Raw genomic sequence first — 13067 nt, forward strand, 5'->3', positions numbered from 1 at the left:
GGATTAATAACCGATGATTCAGATATCATAGCATTAAATGCAGAGGAAACAGAAAAATGGTAGATGGTCTAAACGGACAAAAGTTTGATGATAAAGAAAGGAGTGTTAGGAACGCTCGATAGAAAATTGGGTATTGAAAAACAGATTGAGTTACCCATGAAGGAGACCAAGGACAAATACAAGGACCAAATCCTATATTCAAAGGATTCAGGTAATTCTGGATCCGTTGAAATCTTTAGAGAATATCTTGCTCCGAAGTCATGTTAAAATCTTGCGGAAAATCTTTCTCCATCAACCGTCGAACTTAGAAATTCCAAAATATCATCATCAATATCTTTGATATTTCTGAGGATATTTTCATAAATATTCTCGTCCGAAATTATATACCTCTTCGTGCTTCCTGTGTATCAATATATTGGAAACATTCAATAGAAAATATAGTACCGAAAAGCAGATTATGCGAAACTATGAAGAAAGCCGTGGATAAATCACAAAGAATAAGTTTGACTTCAAAGAATCCAAATAATTCAATGTCTGCTAAAGTCTATAGTGAATAACTTGCTCCTTACTCTAAACCCTTGCAGACAATAGTTTCTATCATCCTCTGATCTTAGATATTCTGAGATATTATCGTACCTTTCATTATAAATATCCTCCATATTTCTGGAGATATTTTTATAACTATTCTTATCTGAAATCATTAATCTTTTCGTGCTATCAGTATTACATCATATAGAAACTGTTAGTTTCTATATTCTGTAAATTTTCAAGCTTAAAATATGAATGTTATTGTAGTAATGATGGGAACTGATGCATGAGTTAGTATAATATAATGACACTTGATCAACGTGATTATATTACAGTAAGTCATGCTGAGTTTCTAAATGAAACGTGATGATTCACAGATCATAACGTCATCATGTGCCATGTTACATAACTCTTTCATCCTACTTAACTCCGTAACAAATCAAGAAAATGTATTCTTGATGGTTCTATCTTCCGTGATGTTGATAAATTTGAAAATCAAATCGTGCTATCACGTTCCTTCATGCTTAGAACATTATAATCATTCGAAACTCTATATCTATAAATTCTGGACCATTATTCGCTTGACTTGAAGTCGGGAAGAGAAAACAAAAGCATAGAGCTTTGAAATATAAGGGAGAATATAAAGTCCGATAACAACACATAAATTACAAACCGTGTATATCAATGTTTATCGCAACATAAAGACACGGGAGAATTAAAAACATTATAATCCCGAGGGCGAAGTAGAAGAAAGCAGATTCCTCTGGTGGAAGTTGGAAAAGGAGAATGATTGTTGCGATAGTAAGGATGAGGACAAGGATCAGAACTGGATTAATCATTTTCAGAATCTTTTGGATGTATGAACTAAGAAAGAAAGTATAAGAATGGTGAGAATAATGGAAAGGAAGAGCTTAATTTATACTGGAAATATCAGACGTAGTAATCGGGGCAGATCACCGTATTTAATTAAAGAGATCTTAATTTCCATAAATCCCGAAGAATCAGATTTTATAGATCTTCAAGATTTTCTTTAAATCCCTTAAATTCCGGAATTCAACCAAGGCAATGTCAAAAGTTAAGACGCGCCTTATTTTCTAAATTCAAACCTGACTACGTCAAAAGTTAAAAACAAATCTTTGTTTCTCATTTCATCCTTTTGTGAATAGCTTCATTCGCACTCTTCGAATAATTGAATTATTTTTATCCATATTACTCAATGATGATAAAACTCAAGTTATCAACTCATATTCGTCAGGAAAACATATTTATTGTTAGCTATGACGACCTCACTCAAATTTCGGGACGAAATTTCTTTAACGGGTAGGTACTGTGATGACCCGGGAATTTCCGACCAAATTTAAACATAATCTTATATGATTCGACTCGATAAGCAAAGTCTATTAAACCGAGTCTCATTATGTTTGAACTATTTCATGATAACATTTGACCTTTAACTATTTCCGACGATTCACGAACCTTTAATTGTAACTAAGAATGTAAATATAAATAATTATATATAAAACTAATTATATTAGTATTAATGAACTATTAAGTAATTTTGTTATTATAATAGATAACATTTAATAACTAAAGATTTTCATTTTGAATATATATAGTATATTGTATATAAATGATTCAAACATATTTTACCAACGTTATCAAAATATTAAATGTACAATGTTATACTTTGTAGTTAATTGTTTAATATACATAATTAATCATCTACTCAACATTTAAAACATGATTTTATATATATGGTAGTATACATATATACATAAATATAACTATATATATATGATTTTATACATAATTATTATATTATGTATATGTAGAAATTTATAATATATCTATGATGAAATAATGTACTATTTTAATAAATATATATATATAATACTTACATATATAAAACATTTATATTTTTCATAATTACATACATAAGTATAATATAATTAGTATGTAAATAAATATTATAATATATTTATATTAAAATGCATAAATATATAATATTCAGTATATGTTACAATACATATTACATAATTATTAAATATTACATAATAATAGATGATATTAATAAATTAAATTTAAATACAAATATAGTTGTTGTAGTAATGTTATTTGTATCGTCAAATATCAATATTTGTATTCATAATATCACTTTATATCATATAAAGATGAAATTAGATGTATAAATTAGATTATTATTACTAATATTATTATTATCGATAAAATATTAATATTATCATAATTAGTATGGTATTATTATTATTATTATTATTATTATTATCATTTTTACAATTATTATTATCATTAATATTATATTTATCATTATTATTAATTTTATTAATATTATTAGATATTAATAGTATTGTTATTATATATTATTATTATTAATTAAAAAAAACAGTAGGGATCTATATTATACGCTTGACCTCTGTATCCTTTATCTCTATTATTATTATTTTTTTTTTGTTTCTTTCCTGCTCCAAACTCGTGAACCTGTGTTGACATTTTCTCCATTTTTTATCAACCGATCTCTATTATTACAAAATGATTATGTATAATTGCAAATCAAATAAAAAGGAAATCCAATGGGATTAAAGAGCACAGCGATATTTTTTTTTTTCCTCTTCTCTGCACGCTCCAATTTTTTTTTCTCTTAATTCAATTTCGAATAAAGTTTCAAAATCTAAAAATGCAGAAAGGTTAGAAATCTTTCTTTGAATCTATCTGCAAAATCTCAACTCTCAAATCTTTATATCGATCTTGAATTTTGAAGTCAAAGTTTAGTTTAAAAAAAGTCAACAATTGTTCTTGAGACAAATTCGCGTTCGTGTATATGTTTCTGATCAAATTGACGATTCCAGTAGTTTTTATACATGTTTAGAAAACTATTTCGTGTTATAAACATTATCTATAATGTTATCTATTACGAAATCAATTTTTTTTGTTTTGTTCCAAGAACCGACGCTGCAGTAGGCCTTTAGTGTTGTTTTTTTTTTTATTTTAGAACCCGAATTATTTTTTTTCTGTAATGTTTTGAAGCTTTAAAAGGAACCCTGATTTTTTTTTTTTGGTTATTGATGTTTTGTTGAATCCGTGAGACTTGTGGAGAAGAAGAGGAATAGAAGAAAAACAGTTTATATATAAAATTTAAATTCGATATTAGTACAGAGAATCAGAATTGGTGGGATGGTCGAGAGTGTTTGCGTGTGAGCATGTGGTCACGAGATCGAGTCCAGAGGACGGTAGTTTCTTTTTTTTTTTTGAAACTCTTTTCATGTGAGGTAGTTTTCTTTTCTAATTTTATTATTGTTATTATATATTAATTATTATTAGTATTATTATTATTATTGTGATTGTTTTGATTGTTATTGTTATTGTTATTATTAGTATCATACTTGTTATCATATTTGAAAGTATTATAGACATTACTATTATTATTATGATAGGTATTAATAATATTATTATTAGTAATAAACTTATCATTTTAGTATTTTATCATCATTAGGATTATGATTATCATTATTATTATTATGAAGGAAATAAAAATATATTATTATCATCAATATTAGAATTTGTACCGGTTTATAAATAATAGTATCATCAGTACATTTACAATTAATAATATCATATTTATCAGTATCATCATTAATATTTACTAGTATTATTATGATTATCATTTATCATTTTATAAATATTAGAACCCTTATTATTAACATAAGTATGGTATTAGTATTAATATTATTTTAGAGTTATTATTATTAGTATCATTAACAGTTATCATTTTCATTTTTTTTTGCTATTAGTATTATCATTATTAATAAAATTATTATTATTATTATTAGTAAATCATTATTATCTAAATTATTATTTTAACAAATAAATCTTTTGTACACTATATATATACTTATGGTATATACTAGGATTGTATTAATAATTCACATAACAAACTAATAAAATTTCATAAATACAATACTAACCACAAATATATGTATATAAATATATTAATGTCACTATTTATATAAACGTAAATCATTATAGATATATATACATAAAATCGATATATATATATAAAATATAACTTAAAATATAATATAAGTATACGTTTTAAAATAAAGGTTAGAATAAATTCTACAAAACTATAATATATAAATAATACATATTAATAAATGAAATTTTGTAACTTACATTATACGTATTAATATATACACAATTGATATAGGTTCGTGAATCCGAGGCCAACCCTGCATTGTTCAATGACGTCATATGTATTTTTACTACAAAATACAGTATCGTGAGTTTCATTTGCCTTTTTACCCTTTATATTTTTGGGCTGAGAATACATGCGCAACTTTTATAACTGTTTTACGAAATTGACACAAGTACGTGAAACTACATTCTATGGTTGGATTATCGAAGTCGAATATGCCCCTTTTTATTAAGTCTGGTAATCTAAGAATTAGGGAACAGACACCCTAATTGACGCGAATCCTAAAGATAGATCTATCGGGCCCAACAAGCCCCATCCAAAGTACCGGATGTTTTAGTACTTCGAAATTTATATCATGTCCGAAGGAGGATCCCGGAATGATGGGGATATTCTTATATATGAATATTGTTAATGTCGGTTACCAGGTGTTCAATCCATATGAATGATATTTTTGTCTCTATGCATGGGACGTATGTTTATGAGAAATGGAAATCTGAAATCTTGTGGTCTATTAAAATGATGGAAACGATTGTTTAAGTTAAACTAATGAACTCACCAACCTTTTGGTTGACACTTTAAAGCATGTTTATTCTCAGGTACGAAAGAAATCTTCCGCTGTGTATTTGCTCATTTTATAGATATTACTTGGAGTCATTCATGGCATATTTCAAAAGACGTTGCATTCGAGTCGTCGAGTTCATCAAGATTATTATCAAGTCAATTATAGTTGGATATATTATGAAATGGTATGCATGCCTGTCAACTTTCGATGTAATGAAAGTTTGTCTTTTCAAAAACGAATGCAATGTTTGTAAAATGTATCATATAGAGGTCAAGTATCTCGCGATGTAATCAACTGTTGTGAATGGTTTATAATCGATATGGACTTCGTCCGGATGGATTAGGACGGGTCTTCACACGTATCGTTTAGCACCTTCCGAAATGAAGGAACTTTCTAACCAACTCCAAGAACTTTTGGATCTAGGTTTTATTCGTCCAAGTACGTCCCCGTGGGGAGCTCCTGTCTTATTTGTCAAAAAGAAGGATGGTACGTTGAGAATGTGTATTGAATACCGAGAGCTCAACAAGCTTACCATAAAGAACTGTTACCCGTTACCTCGCATTGATGATCTATTCGACCAACTTCAAGGGTCAAGCGTTTATTCTAAGATTGATTTAAGATCCGGTTATCACCAGCTCAGAGTCAAGGAATCCGACATTCCTAAGACTGCATTCCGCACCCGATACGGACATTACGAATTCTGTGTTATGCCTTTCGGTTTAACCAATGCTCCAGCCGTATTTATGGATCTTATGAACCGTGTTTGCAAGCCTTACCTTGATAAATTCGTTATTGTTTTCATCGACGACATCTTGATCTATTCTAAAAGCGAGAAAGAACATGAGCAACATTTACGATTAATTCTTGAACTCTTAAGAAAAGAACAACTCTACGCAAAATTTTCTAAGTGTGAGTTTTGGCTTAGAACCATACAATTCCTTGGACACGTTGTTGATAGTAAAGGAATACATGTCGATCCAGCTAAGATTACCGCTATCCAGAACTGGGAGATACCAAAGACTGCGAAGCATATTCGTCAATTTTTGGGACTTGCCGGTTATTATCGGAGATTCATAAAGGATTTTTTCCTTCTTGCCGAACCTCTTACGAAGCTAACTCAAAAAGGGAAGAAGTTTGAGTGGTCCGAAGAACAGGAATCTACTTTCAAGATTCTGAAGGAGAAGTTGACCACAGCCCCGATTCTATCTTTACCTGAAGGTACTGAAGATTTTGTTGTTTACTGTGATGCCTCAAAGCAAGGCTTTGGTTGTGTTTTAATGCAACGTGAAAAGTTTATTGCCTACGCATCTAGACAGTTGAAGAAACACGAGGAGAACTATACCACACACGACCTTGAGTTAGGTGCCGTGGTATTTGCATTAAAGATATGGAGACATTATCTCTATGGTACCTATTTTACCGTGTACACTGACCATAAAAGTCTTCGACACATCTTTGGTCAAAAACAGCTGAATATGAGGCAAAGCCAATGGCTCGAGACATTGAACGATTATCATTGTGAGCTGAAATATCATCCTGGCAAGGCGAATGTAGTTGCCGATGCCCTTAGCCGAAAAGACGATGTTAAACGTGTTCGTGCTTTAAACCTAAAAATCAAATCGAATCTTATTTCAAGAATCTGTGAAGCTCAATTGGAAGCTATTAAACCGACACTTATCGAAGGTGAAGGACCTATAAATTTCGAGAACCAACTGCAAGTTAAGTCTAATGGTACAAGATACTTTGGTAATCGAATTTGGGTTCCTCGTCATGGTAATCTCCGTGAACTAGTCTTGGATGAAGCACATAAGACTAGGTATTCTATTCATCCCGGTTCTAGTAAAATGTATCAGGATATGAAAGAGTTCTACTGGTGGCCCAACATGAAAGGCGACATTGCTACTTATGTGAGTAAGTGTCTTACTTGTTCGAAAGTCAAAGCCGAGCACCAAAAGCCTTCTGGTCTTCTAACTCAACCCGATATTCCACAGTGGAAGTGGGATGGTATAGCTATGGACTTTATCACAAAATTGCCTAAGACTGCAAATGGCAATGATACGATTTGGGTCATAGTTGATCGTCTCACTAAATCTGCACATTTCATACCAATCAAAGAGACTGACAGAATGGAAAAGTTAGCTCGACTCTATGTTAAAGAGATTGTTACTCGTCATGGTGTCCCTACTTCTATTATCTCGAATCGCGATAGTCGATTTACTTCCAATTTCTGGAAATCCTTGCAAGCGTCTCTTGGAACTCGACTCGACATGAGTACAGCTTATCATCCGCAAACAGACGGTCAAAGTGAACGAACTATCCAAACGTTGGAGGATATGCTACGAGCATGTGTTATCGATTTCGGTAAAGGGTGGGATAAACACCTACCTTTAGCCGAGTTTTCTTACAACAACAGCTATCACTCTAGTATTAAAGCTGCACCATTTGAAGCTTTATACGGTCGCAAATGTAGATCTCCGTTGTGTTGGGATGAACTCGAGGACAGACAATTAACTGGTCCTGAACTTATTCATGAAACTTCCGAAAAGATCGTGCAAATCAAGAAGCGTTTAGAAACCGCTCGTAGTCGACAAAAGAGTTATGCCGACCCTCACCGAAAACTGTTAGAATTCCAAGTTGGAGATAACGTTATGTTGAAAGTATCTCCTTGGAAGGGTGTTATCCGCTTCGGAAAACGAAGTAAACTCAGTCCGCGTTATGTTGGACCTTTCAAAGTTATTCAAAGAATCGGTCCCGTTGCGTATCGATTAGAACTTCCAGCTGAACTAAGTCAAGTACATGATGTGTTTCATGTCTCAAATCTGAAAAAGTGTCTCGCCGAAGATACTCTTGTTATTCCTTTGGATGATATCCGCATTGATGAGCAAATGCACTTTATCTAAGAACCTATAGAGATTATGAAAGAAGAGGTCAAAGAAACTCGTAAGAGCAACATACCTATTGTTAAAGTCCGTTGGAATTCGCGTACAGGCCCCGAATATACCTGGGAACGCAAAGACCAAATGATACGGAAATACCCCCATCTCTTCCCAACTGTTGATGAAGCAGACGGGAACTCCACTTAAAACTTCGGGACGAAGTTTTCATTAACGGGGAGGTACTATAACGACCCTCATTTTTTCATCTATATTTTCTTCCGTATAATTTAAAATGCCCGAAAAAAAAAAGATTAAGTATTAATGAATGGTCGTTATATATATATATATATATATATATATATATATATATATATATATATATATATATATATATATATATATACGAAACTAACAAACGTTAAACGGATAAATATTATTCAACAAAGTACATCTATAAGTTTATATTATATAACGAAACCTAAACTTATCAAGTAATTTATATAATGTATACTTAAAATAAATAAGTTTACAACATATAAATTCATATCAAGTAACATAAGTTTATTAGTTAAATTTATAAACTTTATACTTGACAAAGTTATATATACATATATATTTATATATAACTAAAAAGTATATACATATTTATAAGATGTAAAGTTTATGTAAATATGTTACCACTTACAAAAACTAATCTATACAATGATATCTTTTATAAAAATGAAGGTTATAGTCATTGTAAAAAAAATATATATATATATATATATATATATATATATATATATATATATATATATATATATATATATATATATATATATATATATATATATATATATATATATGTATATATATAAAAAAAGTTACTGTAGCGCCGAATAGTAAACAAAAAAAAATTTAATACTTTTTTCTTTTTATTTTTTTAATTTTATTCTAGATCTAGATCTAGATCTAGCTTTATAAAAATACTTTTCTTTATTTAATACAAATTATGGGCTGACACAATTATTAATATTTTTATTTTTCTTTTCTTTTTCTTTTTCTTTTTATTTCTTTTATACATTTTTTTTATACCAAGTTTTCACCTATAAATACTAGCCATTTCTTTCAAAATCCTTTACACCTCAAAAATTAATTCTCACTTGAAGATTATACTCTCAAACCTCTGCAAAAATTATTTTTGTAAGTTCTCTATATTATTTTTATAGTTTTTATTTAGTTTTTATCATATTTTTGTGCTAGTTTTATGTTAAATACCAAATAAATACGAAATTAATTATAATAAATAATGTAAATACATGATAATTAGTATTAAGTATCCTAATGACTATAAAAATTATTTTTATGAATTATACATTCGAATTTATATTTATTAAAAATCAAAAACTGATTTTTTTTATATTTAGTATATATAGATAATGAAGAAATAAATAGTAAACAATTTTATATATTATGTTTTATAATTTTTGCTTGTTCCTTAGGTCATAAAAGTAATTATAAAAATTTATTTGAGATTTATTTGTCAATTTAAATAATTAATTTGTATTTTCTTCTACTTTTGCTACAGTACCGGAAAATCTATTTTAAAAAGAAAAATAGAATTTAATGATATAACATGTTTATGACTACAATAATCAATGGAAATTACTTAGGAACTAATAAGAAAGTTATAAAAATTATTTTTAGAATTAATAATTATATATTTCTATTTAATTCCAAATTTAAACTAAAAACAATACAAAAGTTGAATTAAATAGTTAAACTATTAATATAAATGTACAAATAATTTTTCTAAGCTTAATACACTATATTAGGCATACGAAAATTTTAGATGAATTAATTGAGTTGATATATAATTATTACTTTATAAACTTTGATTTATCTTGAACCGAAAAAGAAATTAAAAATAAATACTTTTACACCATAACAAAAATTTATAAATTTTTCTTAAGTTTATTTTGGTCAGTAGAACCTAAGAAAAATATAAAATGTGTTGTTAAACTTATTTATCTATTTATTTGTATTTTAGCTATAAAAAAAATTTAATATTTAATACATAAAACTTAATATTTATGTATAGAAAATTTTTATAATGTTTTATACATGTCACTTACTGTTATGAAATCAATAAAACACTTGTTAGCATTTTTAGATAATTATTGGTACTTATATTGACATAAAACTTAAAATTAAACTATACATATTTTAACATATAAGATATATATATATATATATATATATATATATATATATATATATATATATATATATATATATATATATATATATATATATATATATATATATATATATATATATATATATATATACATATTAACTTGATATTAACACATACCCATTCATAAAACACAATTTCTATGTATAACACTTGTTTACCTACTTAAATATATCCTACTTATTATTAGGATTTAAAAACCAAACAATCTTAATAACGATAATACAATCGAACTTAAGTAAATACTTATTGTATAAAGTATTTAAAGTGTTGTATTCCTATACGCACCTAAAAACGTATTGGAACGGTATATTAGATGGGTATAGATCTTGATCTTTCTCGAGTGGATGAACGCTCGAAAGTCTAGGCGGAGAGTTTGGATTACCGAGTTAAAGGATCCTGTGGCTCAGAAACCTATGACCTGAAAAGGCCATTTTAAATTGAAAGTGTTAGATTGGAAGCTTGTCTAGTATGAAAAGCCTTTCCAAAACGATAAACCTTCTTTAAACTTACTATAAAAGAAAATACTTACACTTATCATAATACGGGCAAAACATCTAAACTATTCTCAACTTATTCTTAGGTTGACTTATTCCGTGCTTCGATCATCCATACTTCCTCTTTAAGGATTACTTTATCTCATCGAATTACTAAGGTGACTTTCATAGCCCCACTCTTATTGCTATAGCACTTTTTATACTTACTGGGGTGAGACACATGCTGCTTTTATACTTTAAACAACTTAGACACAAGTACGAACTTAAACTATGCTATGACTAGCTTATGCTACTAAGACCCCACAGTGATATTTTTTAATTGCTTTCAGGATAAGGCATTCTTAATTATTGGAGGTAGGCCTATCGGGAGTAACGTCCCCGATACATTTGACCGCGATGTCTTTGTATTACTTAATAATGATTTAAACATGGTGATAAGGTACTGTCAACTTATCATCGGGGCAACAAAACAAACGTTTAGTCTAAAATATCACGAATCAGTACTACTTTTGGATCTGCGTGATCTACTTTTATAACAAATCTTGTGATCTAAGAACAAACGGTCAATCATATTTGTTAAACCTATGAATTTCACTCAACCTTTTTGGTTGACACTTTTAGCATGTTTGTCTCAGGTACTGAATGATCAGGACCTCTATATCTACTGCTTACGTGATGACTTACTTGGCTAGGATCAAGACTTATCACATATTTACTTTTCTGCATTTGAACAATTTATAATTCTTGTAACGACATTATTAATCCTTCCGCTGCAAATTTGGTTTTATTCATATAGTATTTGTTCTCATTTTATAATATATTGGTATGTATTATGATATTGAATCACATTTCGCACAGGCCCTAACTGGGGGTGTGACACATACTTATAATAAAATCATGTTAACTATATATATAACCATATATATGTCATCGTATAGTTTTTACAAGTTTTAACGTTCGTGAATCACCGGTCAACTTGGGTGGTCAATTGTCTATATGAAACCTATTTCAATTAATCAAGTCTTAACAAGTTTGATTGCTTAACATGTTGGAAACACTTAATCATGTAAATAACAATTTCATTTAATATATATATAAACATGGAAAAGTTCGGGTCACTACAAATAGCGAGAGAATTTTCTATATATACTGATTCATATTTCCTTTATAGTGCAAGTTTTTAAATTGTCCCACCACCCAGTTCAACAATAACAGTAAAGAAATAAGAATAATCCACAATACAAGAATTTAACGTGGAAATTTCAAAACAGGAGAAAAACCACGGGCCTCCAAAGAGAGAAATACACTATATCACAAATTGTTACAATGACATAGACGACTCTCTTAAACCAACTACACTCTCCAAAGTATTTAACTAACACAAATCTCAAACATGGGTAAGAAAGAAAGAAATAATCAAATAATTAAAGTGTATTGATTGGAGTAAATTGAAAGTATGTCCATAACCTCCTTTTATAACCAGTCGAGTCACCCACACTTTCTTCCATCTACCATTGTGGGACAAACATCTTTATAGCCAAAGACTACATCCCTCATTTTTTCCATCTATCAATGTGGAACAAGTAACCATACCATTTTTCAATCAAAAATAAACCCACAATGACCAAGTTTAACTGAGGACAAGTTCAACCTCAGAGAAATGTTTGGTATTTCCCCCGTCCCATAATAATTGTCCTGTATTGACTTTTCAAAGTCAATTCTTTTTAACTTTGACCTCGAATATCTTTATTTGTGTTATATATAGTTGGTGATACTTATACCAATAAAAAGTACATTTAAAACTCAATCCACTCATATATATTTTATCAAATATTTTATTATAAAAATAAATATATTTATAGTCAAAGTTGCGAAATATTAACTTTGAAAGTCAAAACAGGACAATTTTATGAGACGGAAGGAGTATTTTTCTAAAAAAAAAATAAAAACTGTGAAAGTGGGGGATGATGAGAGATATATAGTAATTTTTTCTCTTTATATAACGTGTAATTTTTCGTTGTTTTAGGAGTTTCCACATAGATACACGCCTTTAAATTTCTTTACCTTTTTTATCTTAGCGAGTTGGAAATGTGTAAGACCATTTTCCCTAGCAAATCCAACTTATTATCATACCCATAATATAGTTGGTTTGGTATAT

The sequence above is a fragment of the Rutidosis leptorrhynchoides genome, chromosome 3, assembly GCF_046630445.1.
Source record: "Rutidosis leptorrhynchoides isolate AG116_Rl617_1_P2 chromosome 3, CSIRO_AGI_Rlap_v1, whole genome shotgun sequence".
Taxonomy (NCBI): Eukaryota; Viridiplantae; Streptophyta; class Magnoliopsida; order Asterales; family Asteraceae; genus Rutidosis; species Rutidosis leptorrhynchoides.